Raw genomic sequence first — 22,500 nt, forward strand, 5'->3', positions numbered from 1 at the left:
TTTAGTAAGAGAGAAAAGAGTCGGGGCTTAACCCAACATGCGGGGTAAAAGTTGGGGGGCATAGCTGACCGGGAGGCAGAAAGGAGGACAAAGGCTGGAGAGGGAGGCCCCGCGCCATCTGTGCGCAAAAAAAGCAAAAGTTTAAAAGAAAAGACTCGTTACCGGGGGGAAAGAAGGCGGGAGAGGGGAAGGATAAAGGGGGGGATCGAAAAGATGATTTAGTAAGAGAGAAAAGAGTCGGGGCTTAACCCAACATGCGGGGTAAAAGTTGGGGGGCATAGCTGACCGGGAGGCAGAAAGGAGGACAAAGGCTGGAGAGGGAGGCCCCGCGCCATCTGTGCGCGCGTGGCCCTGGCATGGCGGGATTCGCCTTGCATGAGCGAACTCATGGGACGGCGAGTCCACATGCCCGGGCTGCGGCGCGCACTCGGCTAACGGGGAGGTTGGGAGCAGAGAGGGCGGCCTGCCAGGCGCCATCGGGGCCCCACCGTGCACGGACTTCTCGCCCATGGCAACGGTGGCGCCCTCGGCTAACCAGGAGACTGCGAGGGTGAAATACGAGTGAGATCGCTAATCAGAGGCTATCTCCCACGCCCGCGTCGAGCAGAGATTTCTCCCTGTCGGCGGCAGGACTTCCAGGGAGACGTGCTCTGGCGATCTCACCACGCTTGGATTGTCAACACTGGCCATGACATCTCCTCCCCCACTCGCGCGTTGCCACTCCTTATGGCAAAGGAGCCACGGTCATGGCAGGGTGCAGGCGGCAGATGTCACGTATCGGGAATCCGGAACCAGTGAGATGAAGGTAAGGATTAGGATGAGGGGCACTTGCGCTATGGGAGGATAATGAGATGTGGCGTGGGTGAGGTTGTGTGACACACGGAAGGAGGAAGGGGGAGAGGAAGGGAGTTAAAAACGGGATAGGGCTCTCTTAGGGAATATGTTTATTGACAAAGTTAATAAAATCGTAATTTGAGTAAAACAACCACCCAAAACATTAAAAACTGAAAGAACACAAACGTTAAAACAAGAAACTAAAATAAAACGAAAGAACATTTAAAAAACAACGCAAACACGAACGTAAGAAAAATAAAAGCTTAAAAAAGTTTACGCGATAAATTCGGCGCTCGCCATCCGCGCTCGCGAGACCCGGCAACAATCGCGCCGAGACGTGATTGGCCGGGCCGCGGCGAGCGAGGGCGCCGAGTTTATAGTAAAAACCGCCGAAGCTCACGCAACTTTACTTAACATTATAAAGTTAAAAAATATTAAAACGAACAAAACAAGAGAGGGAGGGAGGGTGAAAGGCAGGAAGGAAGTATGAGAAGGTTCACATAGGATAAGATGTTGCTGCCAAGCTCAAAAAACTGGCTCCTGTTCTTCGTCCCAGTCCAGCGCAAAGGAATCCCGGCCAAGGCCGCTCCTCCTTCCCCGGAGATAGACATTATTCCTGTCTATCCAGTCGGGCAGCCAAAGACGAAGTTTGTCGAGTTGTTTACAAACCCTCGCGCGCCACACAAGGTTCAGAGGGAGCACAGAAGCTCTCTCGTGGAGTTGTGATGACGACACAAACTCGTCCCAGCCCACACTGTAGACCCATCGGAGAGCTTTATTCTGAATGATCTGTAGCTTTCTTCTGTTTGTGTATGCTGCTAGTGTAAGTGTAAGTGGGGAGTATGTGAGAAGAGGGTGTATGATGGCTTTGAACAGGTGCAGCTTTGTGCGCGGGGCCGCACATCTAAATCGACGAAGCGACTGTAAGCCCTTTTTAGCCAATGCGGCTTTTTTCCAAATATGATAATGAAATCTTAGCATGTAATCGAACGTTACACCGAGCACGATGCAAGAGCGTGTTATTTGAAGAGGTGCTTGTAGTCTGTCGAAAGAGTTTAGGTGTATTGGATCGTAAGGAGGATTGTGTTTAGGGTCAATAAAGAGAACTTTTGTTTTTGTCGCATTAGTTTTGATAAGCCATTTGTGCTCCCATCTCGAGACGGTGTCAAGCTCGTCGTTAATTCGTCGGACAACACCAGCGAGCGAATTATGTCTGGCTAAGTGAGTACAGTCGTCGGCGTAAAGGAGCGTCAATGAATCGGGAAATGTGGGGTCAGGGAGGTCGTTTGTGTATAATATGTATAGTGTTGGGCTGATTATGCTGCCTTGAGGTACACCTGCGTGCATTTGGATGGTGTTGGAAATTTTTCCTTTAAATTTGAGTTTTAGTTTACGGTCATCCAAGAAGCTGCATAGCAGCTTCTTGGTGCACGAAGGGAAATTAAATTTAGTGCACAGTTTGTACTTCAAGCCAGCATGCCAGACCGTGTCGAAGGCTCGCTCCACGTCCTTGGTTACGAGAACCGTCTTTAGTCTTCTGTCTTTGTTGTTAAGACAGTAATTGGTCAGTATAGTCAGTGCGTCATTAGTCGATCGGTGAGAGCGGAAGCCGAATTGTTTTGAGGAGAGTAAGTCATGATCGTCGAGATACCGCCTTAGTCGGGAGTTAATTATTTTTTCAAAAATTTTGCCTAATGTCTCTAGTAAACTAATTGGGCGGTAATTCTTGGGGTCGGTTAGGTCTTTGTTTGGCTTAGGGATGAGGGCCACTAAAGCAGTTTTGAAAGGTGAGGGATAGTAGCCAGAGGCCAAGGAAGTGTTATAAAGGTACGTCATAGCTCGTAAAATGTTGTCAGGAAGGTGTATGAGTACGTCACGTCCGATCTGAGAGGAGCCCGGAGCCTTTCGAGGAAACCTCATTATTATTTGTTTTACCTCCTCCAGCAAGATGGGTGCACGGAGTTCGCATGTGTCGTCCAGATTATCCAGGTGGATAATCTGCTCTGGTTCTGTTTCTATCCTGTGGTCTTGGCTCCAGGTGTTGATGGATTGAAAATGTTCATTAAAGAGAGGGTGGGGTTCATGTGGATAGAAAACAGTTTGCCAGTGATCATGAAAAATTTTGATAACCTCCACGGGATCTGAAATTTGGTTGTTGTCCTTGAGGAGGTGAGTGAAGGGGGGGAAATTGCTACCTTTTAATCGCTTAATTGATTGTCAAAATTCCCGTGGAGTGCGAACTCTCATAGATTCTGTTTGTTTAATTAAATTATGCCAATGAGTTTTGTGGTCATTATCAAAACTATTTATGACATGGTTTCTAAGGATAGTGAGGTCCCACCGAACTCGATGCAAGTGGTTTAAATTTTGAAGAAAACGGTTCCTGTAGCAGGTCAGGAGACGCTTGGTTCTCTCGCTTGGATAGAATGAAGTTCTGATTTTAAAGCGCTCTCGCGGAATAGCGCGGCGCATTGCTGCTGATATCCATGCGAAGAGATGATGCCAATGCCTATCTATTTCGAGAATATTTTCTCTTTCAAGGTTAAAGTTTAAATCTTATCTTGCCAGTCAAAATTTTAAGTCGTCCCAGTCTGCTTTTTTATACCTGAAGGATGTTGTTTCTTTGTTTTGTATAGGTGTGGTAGAAAGTTTTATGATGATGGGTATGTGGTCAGAACCGAAGTTCGGGCCGGGTTGTGTGTGTGTGTGGTAGGGGAGAGCCGCTCTGTTCCCGAAAACGAGATCAGGGCGGCCCTTCCCTCTCGATGTGAATGAAGTGTAGAAGTCGGGTCCGATGTAGTGCAGTCTTTTTGTTTCGAAAATAGACAAGAGCTGTCTGCCGTGTGTGTTGCTGTTTGTGTGGTTAAGTGATGTGTGTGCTGCGTTAACATCCCCGGCAAAGAAGACTGGGAGATTATTATAATTAAATATTTTATTGAAATCGTGAATGGGCAAGTTTGTTTGAGGTCTGATATAGGCAGTGGCAATCATTATGGGGCCCTGCTGGGTGAATAGCTTAATAGCCATGAAGTCTGGATGAATGAATGGAGGCGAGATGAATTCGAAATGAAAGGTGGATTTTACGAGAATGCAGGACCCTACACACCAGCCGTTTCGTGATTGTCTTGACGTGTAGCCGAAGTGTTTGATAGCATAGGAGTTAGTGATAGAGGTAGAGTTTAAAAGAACAACGTCAGGACTTTCCCGATCTAGGAGGTCGTAAAAGAGGCGTCTTGCGTTATAAAACGATCTTACGTTCGCTTGGACGATTGTCAGCATGCCACTCAGAGTAGGTCGGGATGACGGTGACCTACTTTTCGTGGCGTTTGCTGCTCACGGAAACGCGGCCGAGGACGAGCCCCAGACTGGGTCTCTTCGGGGTCCGGGAGGGACTCCTGAGAGAGGGAGACATGGCATTCTCGGGAATCGGCGGACCAATTCCCGACGCTACCATGTCCCCCAAGGTTTCCCCTGACGGGGAGGACGGGAACTGCGTCCCCAGGGGGAACGGGCAGCGCGGCAGCCCCCTCTTCGACCTCAGGACCGAGGTCGATGCGAAGGCTATCGTCGCTGCTGCTGTCCCCAATTAAGGTGTCGTCATGACGACGACGAGGAGCGGAGGGCTCCGGGTTTTCCGTGAGCAGAGGGTCTTTTTTGTCTTTTTTCTGGTGAGTGTTTAGTGGTGAAGGAAGTTTGCGTTTGTGATCATTTGTGTTATTTGTAGTTTTTTCTTGTGCAGTTACTCTGGGTTTGCGTTGTGGTTGTGGTTGTGAAAGTACATGTGAGTGTGAGGTAGAGGGCTGTGGTGCTGTGGTGGGCGCCACTCTAGCCTCGGTGTTTGTGTTTGTTTGTGTGTGATACTCTGGTATGTATAGGTTTTCGTCTTCGAAGATCTCCTCAGGAATCACAATACTGGGGAAACCGTTTTTCTGTAGTAGTATAGGGAGTATGTTTGTGAATTTCTTGGCGTTGTATTTGGCAGCTATTAAAGCTACGTGTAGTATGGTTTGTATTTTGGGGTTGTTGTTTGGTATGAGGGTGTTGTTTGGGGGGAATTGAGGTGGAAGAGGCATTGTGTTTCCTGAGGGAATCGTGTTGGGGCGTTTTGTAGTGGGTGTGGATGTTTGTAAGGGTCGGAGTGTTGAGGCGTAGGTTGGGTTGTTGTTTTGTTTTTGTGCTTGTCTTTTTGTTTTGATGATTTCTTTGCGTTTGGGGCAAGACCCACTGACGGCGACATACTGGCCCTCGCAATTGCAACATTTGGTGGTCTTGTTGCATGTGGCATAGAAATGACCGAGGTCACCACATCTGCTGCATCTCTGTTCGTGTGTGCATGTGTGTTTTGTGTGGTTGAAGCGGTAACATTTCAGGCACTGGTCAACCAGAATAAAGCTCTCTGGTTCCACATTATAGGTGGGGACGGATGTGTTGAACATCATTATCCCACGAGTTAGGAGCTTCTGTGCCTCTTCAGGCGCAGAGCAGCGGATTTTAACTATGCGTGACTCAGGGGGTTTGTAAATATCAAGGACAGTGACATCGTTTTTAGCCGCGACCTCCGCCTGGATAGACTCGCACGATCGTGGCAGGATTGTCTTGTCGATCTTTTTAGCCACGACCGTGCATTTGGCCTTAGTCTCAGGGGAAGGTAAGGGTTTAAAACCTTGTTCTAGGAGTTTCCTTTGGCCAGACGAGGAGAGAAAGGGGGTCAGTTGTTCAGGCTTAGCAACAACAACTTTGTAGCCATTGTGAACCTTGAAGCAATGTGTTACTGCAACTTCTGTGAGCGAGAATATTTTCTGGAGAGCCACCTCACAGGAGATAGGCTCCCCAGAATATGATAATTTGATTACGTGACCCATGACATAGCGCGAGGGTGATGATGATGGGTGAGGGAGGGAAGTCTAGCAGGGCTAATAGACAGGGCGATGAAAGGGCGGATTGCGGTATCAAAAAGGGAGACACACCGGGCAATAAGCAGTCTTTGTATGTTAGGGCCGGTCGGGGTTGAACCCTGCCGAACGGGAATTAACCCTTATGCGTTCGGCCGGCACCTCGCAGCAAAACTGCAAATTGCCACAGTGCTTCGTATTTTTAATTATAAGCACTCTGGCCTATAATTAAAAATACTAGCCTCAAAGCAAGTAGTGTGCAATAACACCCAAAGTTATCACACAAGGCCAAGGTCGTCTTTGCGTGGGGTGTCAAACGATCTCTCTACGAAGAAACCACGCAAAAACCTTGGGACCTAGAGGTCCTGAGAGCCCTTCTCAAAATTCGGCCCGGCCGAGATCGGGTAAGGCTACCGCCGCGCCCCGTCTGCGTAGCGGCGAGGCGGCCGACTCAGATGAGCGCTCATCTTAACTGACCGCTGTGCAAATACAAACTCGCCTAGGCCTTGTTATTGACAAAAGGTCACATGTAAAATACCTTCAATTGAATGGGCCTTAGTCGTTTGTCCCAAGGTTCAACTTGGAATTGAACATAACATCACGGAGGCTGGATTACAGGACCTGACATGTGCCGTATCTCTGGCAATATTTACCCAGTAGAAATAGGCGGGGTTAAGCCTTAGTCTCAGGGAAGGGTAGGGGTTTAAAGCCTTGTTGTGAGAGTTTCCTTTGGCCAGATGAGGCAAAAAAGTAAGTTTGGAAAGAAGAGTGGGAAGGAAGAATGGGGGATAGGGAAAGGATAGGGGTGGAGGAATATGAATTTTACTAGGAGAGGAAGGGGCCGGTGCAATTTTTTTTATTTTTTTTATTTTTTTTATTTTTTTTATTTTTTTTTTTTGCCTTCCAGGGATTATCATAGCAGGTATGATCCCGCTATGATAGCCTGTTGCAGGTGAGACCCTCGCCTGCCTCCCTTCCAGCTCCTAGGAGCTGAGAGCGAGGTTCAGTGGGTCACTCTTTTGTTTATTTAAACGAGAACAAAGGAACATAAGGATAAAACATGAGTAAGATGTGTGTGATCTATCTGTCTAGGGCGGGAGACATCCTCTGGGAGACATCCTCTGGGAGACATCCTCTGGGAGACATCCTCTGGGAGACATCCTCTGGGAGACATCCTCTGGGAGACATCCTCTGGGAGACATCCTCTGGGAGACATCCTCTGGGAGACATCCTCTGGGAGACATCCTCTGGGAGACATCCTCTGGGAGACATCCTCTGCTCTGTGAGCACACGTGATGGGCGTGCTCACCGGGCAGAGGCCCCTCCCCTCCCAGCAGAGACAACAAAATCATTAAAAACATTAAAAAATATTAAACCTAAAATAAACTCGTTAAGGGATGGTAGTATTTTGAATGTGATGATGTATGATGTATGATACATGATGCAGTGATATGATGGGGGTTCTGGGGGATCTCGTGTATGGGTGGGAGTGTCCTGGCCAGCACGGGTGATTTGTTTGTGTGTTTGTGTGTTTGTCTATGATGTCGTAGTTTGTATTGTCTGTGTTGTAGACAGTCACAGGTTCGTTTGCTTTGTGTGTATGCGTATATTCAGTGGCTCTATGTTGTATGTTTGGTGTAGTGATTGTGCGGTAATTCCGTATCGTATTCTGTCTTGTATAGTGGTGTTGTTTATCCAGTATAGTGCTTTATTCTGTATGGAATGCATCTTGAGTTTTTTGTGATTTTGAGATTGCAATCAGTGGAATGGGTGTGTATTCGAGTATGGGTCTTACAGTGGTTTTGTAGAGTTTGAGTTTGGTGGGTGTTGTGCAGTATGAGAAGCGTCTGAGTTTTTTGAGAGCTGTGCTTGCTTGTTTTATTCGGTGTTGTGCGTGTGTGTGAATACCGTTTCTGCTGAAGTGTAAGCCGAGCATGTTTCCTGTGGTTGCGTAGGGTATGTCTGTGTTGTTTATTGTTAATGGAGGTGGGTTGCGTCTTGCCACTGGTATGACTGTGAATTTGTTTGTGTTTGTATTTTCCATTTGTTTTCGTGGGTGTTGATCGTGTTTATGGCTGTTTGTGTGGCTGCTTTCATGATGTTTTTGGATTTGGAGGGGTGTGATATGATTTGTGTGATGTCGTCTGCGTATGCGATGTAATTGCTGTAGGGTGCTGGGGGTGATAGGTTGGCAGTGTAGAGGATGTAGAGTGTGGGTGAGAGGACGCTGCCCTGTGGAACTCCACTCCTGAGATGGATGAGAGGGCCTTGGTAAGAACCAAGGCGAATGGAGGCTGTTCTGTTGTCCAGGAAGTTGCTTGAGAGGCGTGTGAAGTGTGGAGGCAGTTGTAGTTGTGTTATTTTGTATTTTGTCATGCCAGACCTTATCAAAGGCCTTGGTGACGTCTCGAAGTATAACGTTGGTTTGGTGCTTGTTTGCGAGACTGAGAGTGATCTCCTCATAAGCGAGGGCGATTGCGCTCCCAGTCACTCTGTGTGGCCGAAAGCCGTGTTGCCTAGGGTTGTGTATGTTGTTGTATTCAAGATGTGTTTGAAGTCTGCGTGTGATAATCCTCTCAAGCAGCTTCCCGGGAACTTCCAGCAGTGAAATGGGCCGGAAGCTGGTCACCTCGTGAGGTGGCTTCCCTGGTTTGGGGATGAGGATGAGTGATGCATGTTTGAACTTGGTGGGAAAGTGTCCTGTTGCCAGGGCAGCGTTGAAGATGTGTCGTAGTCTGGTGAGCATGATGGGTGGAAGGTGTTGCATGATAAGTTTATTGATGTTGCTGGCTCCTGGTGTTGTGTTTTGTGATCGTGTGTGTGCATGTCTCATGTCTTCTGGTGTGATGGGGTGTGATAGGGGGTTGTCTGGTGTGAGTGTGTTGAGTGATATTGTTTGTGATGGGAGTGTCAGGTGTTGCAGTTGTTGTAGTGATTGTGTGACCTCGGCTTCTGTGTCTGGGTCAAATGTTGCGTTTTCAGCAGGGGAGATTTGTTGTTTTAGGAATGTTTGCCTCCCGGGCAGTCTGTATGTCTGCGTACCACTGGTTAAGGTGGTGGTCTATGGTGTGTGTGGGTTGCCCCTCGAGATCTGGAGTGTGTGTGTGTTCAAGTGCTTGTTTAAACCCTTCCCAGTTTGCATGTTTAAGGTTCTCTCGGGGTGGTGTAGGTAACATGATTGGGTTGGTGGAGAGTGTGAGTATCACGGGGAGGTGATCACTGGATGTGACGTCGTCTGTGGTTATGTGGTAGTTTAGGTTTGCTTGTGTGTTGGCGAGAACTATGTCGGGTGTGGTGGAGCTGTTGGCACGTATGAAAGTGGGGGCGTCTGGGCCGAGGTGGGTGAGTCTGCCGTCGGAGATGAGTGAGGCAAGGCCTCGTCCGACGGCATTTGTGTCTCTGTATCCAAAAAGTCTGTGGTGTGCATTGAAGTCTCCCATTATGTATGTTGGTTTTCGGTGTCGCAGGAGCTGGAAGAGGTCGGGTTGGTTTATGTAAGGTCTGCGTGGGGGGATGTAGGTGGTGGCGATGATAATGGGTCCATGAGGGGTGTCTATTTCAATGGCCATGAGTTCTGAGGTGAAAGTGTCTAGTATTTTGTGTTTGATGTGTTGTTTGACAGCAATGGCAATACCATCACTGATCTCGTTTGTTTTGTTGGATGTGTAGGTGTTGTAGTTGTATATTTTTACTGTTTGTGGATGTTTGAGTGGGTGTGACTTTATGAGTATGATATCAGGGTCGTGTTGTCTGTACTGGTTGCAGAGTTCTTGTCTTCGTCTGTATGTCCATGTGTGTACATTATGTTGAATAGATCGTGAGGCGTGAGTGTGATGTGTTGTGTGTTGCAGCCATGGTGTTACTTGGATGTATCGTACCAGCCATTCTGTAGGTGTTCGAAGTTTTGTTGATTGAGTTTTTCGATTGTGTCTGGCTGGATGAAGATGTTTCCGTCATGTAAGTGTTGTGTGATTTTTTGTTCGTGAATGCGGTTCTTGTATGTGGTGTTAGTGTATATCCATTTGATTGTACCGCGTTCTATTTCGTGTGCCAGTTGTCTGTTTAGGTGTTTGTAGCGTAAGGGCTCCATGGAAAAGAGGCGGATGCCGTATGTTTGGGGGTTGAGGTCGAGGTCGTAACCGTCCCTATGGCGAAGGGACTGATCATCGACCTCAGAGTCTGTGAGATCGTCTGTGTGTTTGCGGTGTACATGTGTTGTTTTGGGTTTGACTGATTGTGTTTGCTGTGGTTTTGGGTGTTGTGGTGACTGTTTGTGCTTGTCTGGGTGTGCGAGGTCGTACAGGTGATTGTGTGGGTGTGGGGGTTGGTGTTGGGTTTGGTGCTGGTGTTGGTGCTGATGTTTGTTTCCATTGTGGTGCAGCAAAGAGTTCGGTCTTTGGCTCGTCCTGTGGGTCGAGATCCGGTTGTGGATGGTGGGAGTGATGTGGTGAGATTGTGGTTTGTGTGAGTATGGTTTCTATTGTAGTGTTTATTGTGTTTGGTGGGAGAACTTTGAAGATCCCCCAGGAATCCCCGTCCCCAAGGTCAAGATCAGGTAATTTATTTATTTTTAAGACTTTTTTGACATGGTGTCTAAAACCAAGTCCTGGCTCCATCATGTTTTGAAGGTGGGCATGTATTAGTGCCGTCATGATGCTTACAGAGAGGTCATCAGGTAGTTGCAATATTAGTTGTTGTTCTTTTTTATCTTTTTCTTTTTCTTTAATTTCTTTAATAAGGGGTCTTAGCCATGAATTTTGGGTAGCAGCTATTGTTTGTTTAGCCGTTTGCTCGGGTACTCTTTTGATGGGAATATCTTTCTTTTCTTCTTCCTTATTAGCTCTTTCATGGCCTCTTTCCTTATGGGGCAAGAGTTGGCCATGGTTCGATGCCCTTCACCGCAGTTGAGGCATCTTTTGCTGGCAGACTTACAGTCTCTGTAGTTGTGGGTGTTAGACCCACACTCTGAGTACAATTTTAGCCTTTTTTCTTTGTCTGGATACTGGTTCTTGTAGTGTCCGTAGCGGTAGCAGTGCATGCATTGCACAATGGTGGTGAATCGTTCTGATTCAATTTGTCTTGGGCTTATGTAAATATTGAAAAGGTATAGCCGCTTCTCTTGAATGTTGGCGGCAGTCTGATGGTCTGTGAATTGAATCTTTATGAGGTATCTATTTTTCATGATGAAAATGTGGCCAATTTGTGTGTCTGGCATGTTTCTCTCAAGCTCCTCTTTTATCGACTCTGGCGTTTCCTTGACCAGCTCTCTGTCCAGTTGCTTCAGCACTAGCGTAAGCTTGGCTTTCAGCTCTGGTGGCATCTGTGGTTCAAAGCCTTTACTTCTAAGGTGGTCTGTGCAGCGAGCGGTAAAAAGTGTTTCTGCGTTGTTTTCATTTTTGCAGATGATGAGGAAGTGGTCATGAGCAGTAATGATCCTTAACGTTCTTATTTCGACATCAAAGAGGGCTTGCAGGGGGGCTTCCCTCCTGGAAGAAGAGGGTCGCCCATTGGTCAGTTGAATTTTAATCCTCATTAGGCATGAGGTAGGTGGAGGGGTTGTTGGACTACGCCACTGACCCAAGGGAGGGCAGGAATTACAAACCCACCCCCGTCTCCTCTTGGAGGGGCTGTAGAGGTCGTGTGGGTGTTCCTGTGGTGGTCAGTAGGGACCCTTTTCAGGGACCTAACTCTATCCCTGCACAATAGAGTTGCAGGTTTATGGAGACCTGCGGTTTCCCTGACCCTGCAGCCTGATCCTCTCAAGAGGAAGAACCGGCGGAGTTCTCCGGTACCTCTCAAGAATTGAGGCTTTGTACTTGGTGATGCTCCCTGGTCCCGATCTGCTACAAGGGGACTGGGGCTGCACACCTCCCCCAGGCGAATACTAGAGTCACAAGAACTCTCGTAGGCCCAGGAAGAGTACAAGAAAAGATGGAAGAAGGCAGGGGCAGAAAAAGAGGTCAAAGAAAGATTGAATACTGGGCACCGAATGGCAGTGATGATAGCCGAAGCTACACAATCATTCAGGGCCTGTGATTCAATCAATGACCGGTGGCAAGGGTCAGTGACACACTGTGTGTCACTTTGTCAGTTTTAACTCTCAGTAACATAAGTTACCTCTAGGTCAAAGGGTGTTGCTGCAGTGAGAACTGGCTAAACACGCCGTAAGCGAAGGCACAACAAAGAGTTTATTGCAGGGTAGCGGTATCTGGCAATGCAGGGAGCGGGCTCGCTGATTGGCCGGGTATCGCTGATTGGCCGGGTATCGCTGATTGGCCGGGTATCGCTGTTCTGAGACTGTGTTCTATTTGCTGTGGCTGCTTGGTTTGACGTAAAAATCGGAAAAACATTGGAAAAACATAAATAAAGAGGTGAATAATAGAAGGGGGGGGGGAGGGAAGGTAAAGTGGTGAAAGTGAAAGAAGTGGTAGATTAATAGAAGGGGGGCGACACCCCTTGCATGTCGTTCTTTGTTTCTGTCATCATGAGGCGAGGAAGGAGGCAAGTGTTTGGTAGAGTTGACAATTTATTTATGATTTAATTTTTTAATTTTTTTTATAAAAGGAATTAACAATTTTTTTTATTTCTTTATTTTTTTTATAATTATATTGAACAAGAACAGGAACAAGTATTTTTATTGGTTTTATTTTTATTATTTTGTATTTTATTTTAATTAACGGTTGAACAAAATTAACTAAAACAAATATTTTTGGTTTTATTAATTTCTACTTTTTTGTTGATTTTTATTTTTGTCGTTTTATATTGTTTTTATTTAGATGTGTCAAACATAGAAATGACATGGCAGATAAAATGGATGATGAAGGTGAAAAAAACAAAAACACTAAGAAAGTAAGGTGCAATGGGTGGAGAAGAAAAAAATAATAATGATAAGGATATCTTGCTATGGAACCGGATCAAGTGTATGAAATAACATCTGTGGGGAATTGATGCTGTGACAACTGGGTCTGACTTCAAAGAGGGAGGGGACGAAAGGAGAGCACGAAATAATTGTTAAACGTAATATAATAATGGTGATATGGGTGATAGCATAAGAACAGTAAACAAACAATAATCAAAGAGGGACAAAACATACGGACGAAAAAAGCAAAGAAACAAGTTGACTGAATATTAGCATAGAGTAGGAACAAAAGGGCGGAACAATGGTATGATATAATAACAATGATAATAAGGTAATTTTTTTTTTTTAAGAAGTATTTTTTTTTCTCCTTTTTTCCGTAGAAAATTTCCATCCTGCTCGTCCTCTGACTCGCGTGTCTGCCTTATGCAACTGCACGTGTGCACTCCCAAAATCACAGGCAATCGAGTCAGAGTCCGTAGTAAGTTTGTAAAATGTTCAGTCCTTGAAATCTCTCCATTTATAGTTCGGCAGCGCTCATCCCACGACCACTAGGCGGGCCGAGGCGGGCAACGTGGTGAGGAAAAAGTCGAAAAGTTTGGGAAGAACGTAGGGAGGAAGACTGGGGGATAGACAGGGTAAGGGAGGCCCAGCGCCATCTGGAATCTCTGTGTTCGGTGCGCCATCTGTGATGTGCTCTGGGCACGGCCTCATCAGCCATGGCTCCAGGGCTATCCCTCGGCTAACCTTTTCTGTTGAAGCTCAGAGGTGGTCACTAATCAGGGGCAGGCCTTTCCCGCCTGTGTCGACAGAAGGTTTCCCTTCGTCGGCCGCGGGACTTACGGAAAGGCACAGCCCTGGCGGCCACATCACGATTGGGTTAACACCACTAGCCGCGACACTTCTTTCCTCGGGTCGCATAAATCCTTGCAACAAAGGATTTATGGTCCTGGCACGAGTACTAGCAGCAAGTGTCGCGTGCCGGGAACCGAAACTAGTGGGATGGTGGGGAAAGGATAGAGGAAGTTGGGACCGAGCCGTGGTATCAGCGCTGCCGAATTTATACCTTCGAGAGGCGTCAATGTGGCCAGCCCTCTCTCCCCCGTGATTGGCAGAGCCGATGGTTGCTCACTTTGTTTTTAAATTTTTAAGTGCTGTGCGGCGTGGATTAGCCATTCCTTTGGGGATTCTGAGGGTGACTTCTGGTTTTATTAATTTTTATTTTTATTTATTTTTTTATAGCCTTAAACAAGGAAATATGGCGGGATGGTTATAGCTCAAGTGTTATATGGGTGCGTACATGGGAGGAAGAGTTATGTTTTGTATGAGTGTTAATGTTCTGGGCCACCAAGTGTGGATTGGGCGTGTGTTTGTGTTTGTCTATGGCTTCTTGTTCACGTAATCGGGCCCTGGTGTTTTTTAGCTCGTCTGTGTATACTGTGTATAAGTGGTTCTATGCTGTACGTTCTGTGTAGTGTTTGTGAAGGAATTGAGTCTAATATTGTTGCGCTGTGTACCCAGAGTAATGTTTTGCTCTGTACTAATGCATTTTGAGTTTTTTTATTTAGATATTGCAACCAGTGGGGCAGGTGTGTATTCAAGAATTGGTCTGACAGTTGTTTTGTAGAGTCTGAGCTTTGTTTGTGGTGTGCAGCATGAGAAGCGTCTGAGTTTGGTGAGTGTTGTGCGTGCTTGTGCGATTCGTTGTGTGACGTGTGATATGAAGCCTGTGGTTGTGAAGTGAAAGCCAAGCATGTTTCCTCTGTTTGCGTATGGGATGTTGGTGTTGTTGGTTGTGATGGGTTGTGCGATTTTGCGTGCTATGTGCATGAGTTTGAATTTGTTTGTTTGTTTGTATTTTCCAATGGTGCTCAAAGGTGTTGATGTTCTGTACAGCTCTTTCTGTTGTTCGTTTCATGATGTGTTGTGATTTAGAGGGGTGTGAGATTATATGTGTGATATCATCTGCGTAGGAAATATAGTTGTAGGAAGTAGGTTGTTGCAGATTGGCTGTATACAGGATATACAGAGAAAGAACACTTCCCTGTGGTACTCCACTTCTGAGGTGGAGGGGGGCACCCAGGTGTGAGCCCAGGCGTATTGTTGCAGTCCTATAGTCCAGGAAGCTGCAGAGGAGGCGTGAGAGATGTGTGGGGAGTTGTAGTTGTGTTAATATGTATTTGAGGCCGTCATGCCAGACCTTATCAAAGGCCTTGCTGACGTCTCGCAGTATTGCGTTCGTCTGGTGCTTGTTAGCGAGACCGAGAGCAATCTCCTCGTAAGCGAGGGCGAAAGCGCTCTCGGTCCCCCTGTGTGGGCGAAAGCCGTATTGCCTATTGTTGTTTGTTGTTTTCCAGGTGTGTGGTGAGTCTGCGTGTTATTAGCCTCTCTAGCAGTTTCCAGGGAACTTCCAGCAATGAGATGGGGCGGTAATTCTCCACCTCATGTGCTGACTTCCCCGACTTCGCAATGAGGGTGATGGTGGCGTGTTTAAATTTGTCGGGGAAATATTCTGTAGCCAATGCCGCATTAAAGAGATGGCGTAACCTGCCGATCATTATGGGTGGCAGATGTTCTATGATTTTGTTTATGTTGCTTGCTCCTGGTGTTGTGTTTTTAGTGTGTTTGATGGTGTTAATTATTTATTCTGACGTGATAGGTGTTGAGAGGAGATTGTTTAGTCTAACGATGTTTTCAGGGAGAATGTGTTTCTGTGTTGGTGTAGTGTGTTACCTCGGTCTCTGTGGTGTGGTCGAATCGGGCGTTCTCGGTGGGGGAGATTTGGAAATTCTGTTGCCAGAATTCCCTGTGGAGAAGCTCCATCTCCTCCACCGAGTCAACCTTCTGTCTGTGTGCATTGTACAGGTATGTAGTGGTCTGTTTGTTCGACCCCATGAGCATTTTGAAGGAGCTCCAAAATTTCTTGGGGTCTTTGGTGTTTTGACATAGTCTCTGTGCCAGTGATTCCCAGTGTTGTTTGTTCATTACTCTAATTTCGTGTGTTATTTGCGTTCGGAGTTCTCTGTATTGTGTGCGTAGTTGTGCGTCCCAGCCCCGTGTTGCTGAAAGGTCGTGTAAGTGCCTGTATTGTATTTTAAGCAATTTCAGACGATGTGTTTCTCTGTAGTGAGGGATTGATTTGTATGTTGTTTGGGGAATGTTGGCCTGTCGGGCTGTCTGTATGTCTGTGTACCACTGTTCAAGGTGGGTGTTTATTGTGTGTGTAGGTTGCCCCTCGAAATCAACTAATTGTGTATTTTCGAGTGCTTGTTTGAAGCCCTCCCAGTTTGCATGTTTGAGAGATTCTCGGGGTTGTGTTGGGATCATAATGGGTTTTGTTGACAGTGTTAAGATGACCGGGAGGTGGTCGCTGGATGTGATATTGTCTGTTGTCATATGGTGGTGTAGGTGTGCTCTGTGGTTTGCAAGTACTATGTCTGGTGTTGTTGCTGTGTTATGGGTAATGTATGTTGGTTTATGTGGACCGAGGTGTGTTAGTCTGCCTTGTATGTATGAGCCAAGGCCTCTGCCTATGTTGTTGGTGTGATTGTAGCCAAATAGTGGGTGGTTTGCGTTGAGGTCTCCCATGATATATATTGGTTTTGTATGCCTCAGGAGCTGCAGGATGTCGGGTTCTGGTATGTATGGTCTACGTGGGGGTAGGTATAGTGTTGCCAGTATGATGGGTCCTTGTGGTGTGTTTATTTCGACTGCCAAGAGGTCTGAGTGGAAGTTGTTGATGATTTTGTGTTGGATGTTGTTTTTGATTGCTATAATTACGCCATCGCTTTGTTCTTGTGACTTGTTGGAAGAATAGACTATGTATGTGAAGATCTTTAGTGGGTTTGTTTTATTGAGCCCATGACTGTTTAAGAGGAGGATGTGTGGGTCGTGTTTTCTGTAGGTGTTGCAGAGTTCGTTTTTTCGTGTTTTCCAGTGTAAGACGTTGTGTTGTATGATGGTGAGGCGTGAGTGTAGTGTGTTGAGTACCATGTTGTGTTACTTGTTTATGATGTGTCGTGTATGAGGTGTCCGTTGGGTATTTTGCGAATGTTATCATAGTGTTATGTTGCTCTGCTTTGGTCATGAGCCACTTGATATGGTTCTTTTTAATTTCTTGCCCAATTTCCTCTATTCCAGAGAAAGTGTATTTTGGGGGGTTTTCTGCAAACAGTCGTATGCCATAGAAAGAGGGGTCCACTACAGTGCCGTCCATGAGGCGGTCCCATCCTTCATCATCTTTGTGACAGCTCTTAGATGTTTTTATGACCGGGGATGGTGGTGGTGGGTATGGGGAGGTGTGAGGGCCCTCCCTGGGGGGGGTTTGAGGTGGCCGTTTCTGGCATTGCTCAGGTGTCAGCAGCTGTCACAGGGGTGGTTGGGAGATCTGGGGGGGGGATCTTCATTAGTTGCTTTTCCAAGGCAGCATCATGTGATAACTCCCCTATGGCAATGGAGGCAGTATTTTGAGATTTGGCAGGGGGCTCAATGATATTTAAAATGCCCCAGGAGTCGGCTTCCCACAATTCAAGCTCAGGAAGGTTGTTCTTTACTAGGGCCTCTTTGGCATGGTGCCTGAAGCCCTTCTCAGGGGCAATGAGGTTCTGCAGATGTGCATGCAGGAGAACTATCATGATCTCTTTGGAGAGATCGTTTTGAAGGGCTAAGTGAATGGCAGGTTCAGACTTGGTGGAGCTGGTTATGTCCTGGCGAACTTGGTTAATTAGGGGTTTCCAAGCATTGGTAATTGCTTGGACTGTCTCGTGCGCTGCCTCTTGCGCCACTACCTTAAGAGGCCTAGCTTCTTTCTCTTTTTCTTTCTCCAACTGGTGGGATGTTTTCATTGCCTCTTTTCGTACAGGGCAGCTGTTGGCAAAGGTGCGGTGGTCACCACCACAATTGAGGCATTTTTTGAAATTACTTTTACAGTCCCTGTACGTATGTGAGTGGGAGCCGCATTCAGAACAGCCGTAACAGTTCATACACTGCCTGAGTGGAGTGAAGCGCTCAATCTCTATCTACCATGTAGCAACAAAGAGATTGAAAAGATAAATACCCTTTTCTTTTATATTCTTGGCGGCCTGGTGATTTGAGAGCCGGACTTTCATGAAGTAAGAGGTCTTTATGACAAACACGTTCTCGACCTGGGAGTCGGGAGCAGCTGCCATGATTTCGTCGGCAATGTTTGACTCAGGTTCACTGACCACGTGTCTGTCCAGTTTCTTAAATACCAGCGTGAGCTTGGCCTTCATATCAAGGGGGAGCACAGGAGTGAACCTCAGGTGCTGAAGCATATCGACTGTTGAGGAGGAAAATATTCTTTGGGCATGGTCGTCATCGTCAATTAGTGCAAGGTATCCTTCATGGATCACATAGTACCGAAGTACTCTAATGTTGGCCTCGAAGTGAGCCTTGGCGAGGGCGTCCCGCCGGTTAGGCCCGGGGCCGCCTTGACAGATGATCTTAACCTTGATCATTTTACATTAGGGAGGTGAGATGAGATGAGAAGATGGGGGTGATTGCATTGACTGGGTGATTGTGCGATGCGATTGAGATTTGCTAAGTTCTAGCTTCTCCCGGGCCTTCTAGATATGACCCGGCCTGTGTCAGTCTCATTTGGTTGTCTGACACTCGGTGCTTACCGTGGCGGTGGGATTGCCAGCAGGCGCTCCTGCCGCCATGGTATAAGCCTATCGCATAACCTCTTTACCAGCACGGCAACTGTTGTAGGCGGTCCCTGTCTCAGGAATTGTGTATGGTCACAATTCTCTAAGTAATGTACTAGTGTGGTGTTCGGCTCGCCGCAGTGCATGCAACACCTCTCTTCTCGGTCTATTGTTTCTATAATCTGCCATGCACAGTGGTAACCTAGGCGCATTCTGTGAAGAATGACTTCGGTACCTCTGTTGATTATTTCAGTGTGCGCCAGTGGTTCATAGCCTGTGCTGTCTGAGTACCAGCTGGTCGAGGGGAAGGATCCATGGGATCTGAAATTTCGTTGTCCTTGAGGAGGTGAGTGAAGCGGGGGGGGGGGGGGGAATTGCTACCTCTTAATTGCTTGATTGAGTGCCAAATAGATTGATTGTTTAATCAAATTTTGCCAATTAATTTTGTGGTCATTATTAAAACTATATGACATGGTTTCTGAGGAAAGTTAGGTTCCACCGAACTCGATATGAGTGATTTAAATTTTGAAGAAAACGATTGCTTGATTGAGTGCCAAATAGATTGATTGTTTAATCAAATTTTGCCAATTAATTTTGTGGTCATTATTAAAACTATATGACATGGTTTCTGAGGAAAGTTAGGTTCCACCGAACTCGATATGAGTGATTTAAATTTTGAAGAAAACGATTGCTTGATTGAGTGCCAAATAGATTGATTGTTTAATCAAATTTTGCCAATTAATTTTGTGGTCATTATTAAAACTATATGACATGGTTTCTGAGGAAAGTTAGGTTCCACCGAACTCGATATGAGTGATTTAAATTTTGAAGAAAACGATTGCTTGATTGAGTGCCAAATAGATTGATTGTTTAATCAAATTTTGCCAATTAATTTTGTGGTCATTATTAAAACTATATGACATGGTTTCTGAGGAAAGTTAGGTTCACCGAACTCGATATGAGTGATTTAAATTTTGAAGAAAACGATTGCTTGATTGAGTGCCAAATAGATTGATTGTTTAATCAAATTTTGCCAATTAATTTTGTGGTCATTATTAAAACTATATGACATGGTTTCTGAGGAAAGTTAGGTTCCACCGAACTCGATATGAGTGATTTAAATTTTGAAGAAAAACGATTGCTTGATTGAGTGCCAAATAGATTGATTGTTTAATCAAATTTTGCCAATTAATTTTGTGGTCATTATTAAAACTATATGACATGGTTTCTGAGGAAAGTTAGGTTCCACCGAACTCGATATGAGTGATTTAAATTTTGAAGAAAACGATTGCTTGATTGAGTGCCAAATAGATTGATTGTTTAATCAAATTTTGCCAATTAATTTTGTGGTCATTATTAAAACTATATGACATGGTTTCTGAGGAAAGTTAGGTTCCACCGAACTCGATATGAGTGATTTAAATTTTGAAGAAAACGATTGCTTGATTGAGTGCCAAATAGATTGATTGTTTAATCAAATTTTGCCAATTAATTTTGTGGGCATTATTAAAACTATATGACATGGTTTCTGAGGAAAGTTAGGTTCCACCGAACTCGATATGAGTGATTTAAATTTTGAAGAAAACGATTGCTTGATTGAGTGCCAAATAGATTGATTGTTTAATCAAATTTTGCCAATTAATTTTGTGGTCATTATTAAAACTATATGACATGGTTTCTGAGGAAAGTTAGGTTCCACCGAACTCGATATGAGTGATTTAAATTTTGAAGAAAACGATTGCTTGATTGAGTGCCAAATAGATTGATTGTTTAATCAAATTTTGCCAATTAATTTTGTGGTCATTATTAAAACTATATGACATGGTTTCTGAGGAAAGTTAGGTTCCACCGAACTCGATATGAGTGATTTAAATTTTGAGAAAAATTCTTTTAAAATTGATCAAATAAATTTTATTTTAAAATTGAATAATTGTTTAAAAATAAATTTTTTAAATGTTAAAAGTAAATTCACAAAACCATAAATAAAAGGGGCCACGCAGTTCTTATACCCCTTCTGCTTCCTCCGTCTTGCAGTGCGTAATTCACGACTATTGGAGCAGAAGCAAAGCTGGGTTCCCGTGATATCGTCTTGGTTACAGTAGTGAGCCGAGAAGAAATAGAATTCGCAGAAACACAGACGGCAGAATGACATTGACCGCTGTCGCTCTGTGTGTTGCTGGCTCAGGTGTGCTACAGTCACGTTGCTTTAAGAATTAAGACGAAAAATGCTTGTGATTTAAAGCAAAACTTGCTCCTATTGAACTTATTTCATTCTTCGTTATTTCATTAAGGTCTTTCGATGACTTTTTTTTCCCAATATGAAACAAGTGAGACGGAATTCTTTGTTTTGGTGGTAGCTGTTTTTTTTTCCATATTTTCCTGCAACATTTTATTTTAGTAACCTAACCTCAGACTCACAATTACAACAGGAATTTACTAGGAAGGCAATTATTATGAACCTGATATCTAACATCATTACTAACATTATGTTGCAATTCCAAGTATAGTTATGATACCGAAAGAGAGTGAGAGAGAGAGAGAGAGAGAAGAGAGAAGAGAGAAGAGAGAAGAGAGAGAGAGAGAGAGAGAGAGAGAGAGAGAGAGAGAGAGAATGAGAGAGAGAGAGAGAGAGAGCGAGAGAGAGAGAGAGAGAGAGAGAGAGAGAGAGAGAGAGAGAGAGAGAGAGAGAGAGAGAGAGAGAGAGGAAGAAATAAGGTGCAAGAGAGTGAGAGAGATAAAGAGAAAATTAAAGAGGAAGAGAAAGTTAAAAGAGAAAGCGAGAGGAGAAAATTAAAAGAGAAAGAGGGAGAAATAGAAAAAAAAGAGAGAAAGTAAAATAAAAGACAAAGAGAGAGCAAGAGAAAAATAATGAGAAAGATAGGAAAGATAAATTTAAAAGAGAAAGACAGAGAAATAGAAAAATAAAAGAGAAAGAGAGAGAAATAGAAAAATAAAAGAAAGAGAGAAAAATAAAAATAAAAGAGAAAACGAGGGCAAGATAAAAATAAAAGAGAAAGAGAAAGAGAAAAAAAAAAGAGCAAGCGAGAGAAAGAGAAGAATAAAAGAACAATATAGAGAAAGAGAAAAATAAAAGAACAATAGAGAGAAAAAAATAAAAGAGAAAGAGAGAGCAAGATAAAACTAAAAGAGAACGAGAGAGAGAGAGAAAAATGAACGAGGAAAGGGGTGAGTTCACGAAAGCGCCACTGGTCCGTAAAAATAATGAAGAGGCGACTGATGAGCTCCTGGCGGGGAGAATTTCACTTCGTTTTGAGGGAAGAGGCGAAAGCCCCTGAGGGAAGGTGATTCTCGCTCTGGGAAGTGGGTTTCCTTATTCACGTGGGCGTGGGGACTGCATTGTGGGGAAGCTCTTGAGGTTTTTAGAAGGGTATTTGTTGGTATAGATCGGTACACGAGCAGTCATTCTCTCTCTCTTGCACATACCCATCCACACGCGATTACAGGCATATAAATACACACACATGCACACGCACACATGTAAACACAGACAAACACACACGCAGCCCCCCCCCCCCCCCCCCCCACACACACATACAGTGTTTGTGCATATAAACGCAAGCGCACACACATAAAGAAAAAATATAAACAAACACGCATGCACGAGGAAATATACATCACACCAGAATCAACGTCTGTTATATCATCCAAAGTTCCTCCATATGAGCCCGTGTTCCCTTGATGGAGCACTCTCTCAACACGAAAAGCGAGCCGTTGCCAAGAGGTAACTTTCGCCATAATGAAGAAGCCTGAACTAACGTCTTGTTATGAAACGTTTTGAGTCAGACATTTTCCAGTTCTTTTGTGAGCGTGTGTGTGTATCTGTGCACGATCACACACACACACACAGTGGGAGAGAGAGAGAGAGAGAGAGAGAGAGAGAGAGAGAGAGAGAGAGAGAGAGAGAGAGAGAGAGAGAGAGAGAGAGAGAGAGAGAGAGAGAGAGAGAGAGGGAGAGAGTGTCATGGTGAATAGTTAGCTGCCTAATCATCTGTTTGCTGTCCGTAATCACTCCTGGACAAAATATGTCGTTGGGCAACATGTTTCGAACATGGATTTTAAGTGTAGTCGGCAAGTATTCATAAGTATTCTCTTACATCCAGTGGCGCAATCGTTTGACCATTCGTGGAACTCATTATTATTACTAGCAAAACAATTCTGGAGAATTTTTAACTGATGGACAGTAATTGGTCATGCAGATATATATATATATATATATATATATATATATATA

The sequence above is a fragment of the Penaeus chinensis genome, chromosome 39 (assembly GCF_019202785.1).
Source record: "Penaeus chinensis breed Huanghai No. 1 chromosome 39, ASM1920278v2, whole genome shotgun sequence".
Classification (NCBI taxonomy): Eukaryota; Metazoa; Arthropoda; class Malacostraca; order Decapoda; family Penaeidae; genus Penaeus; species Penaeus chinensis.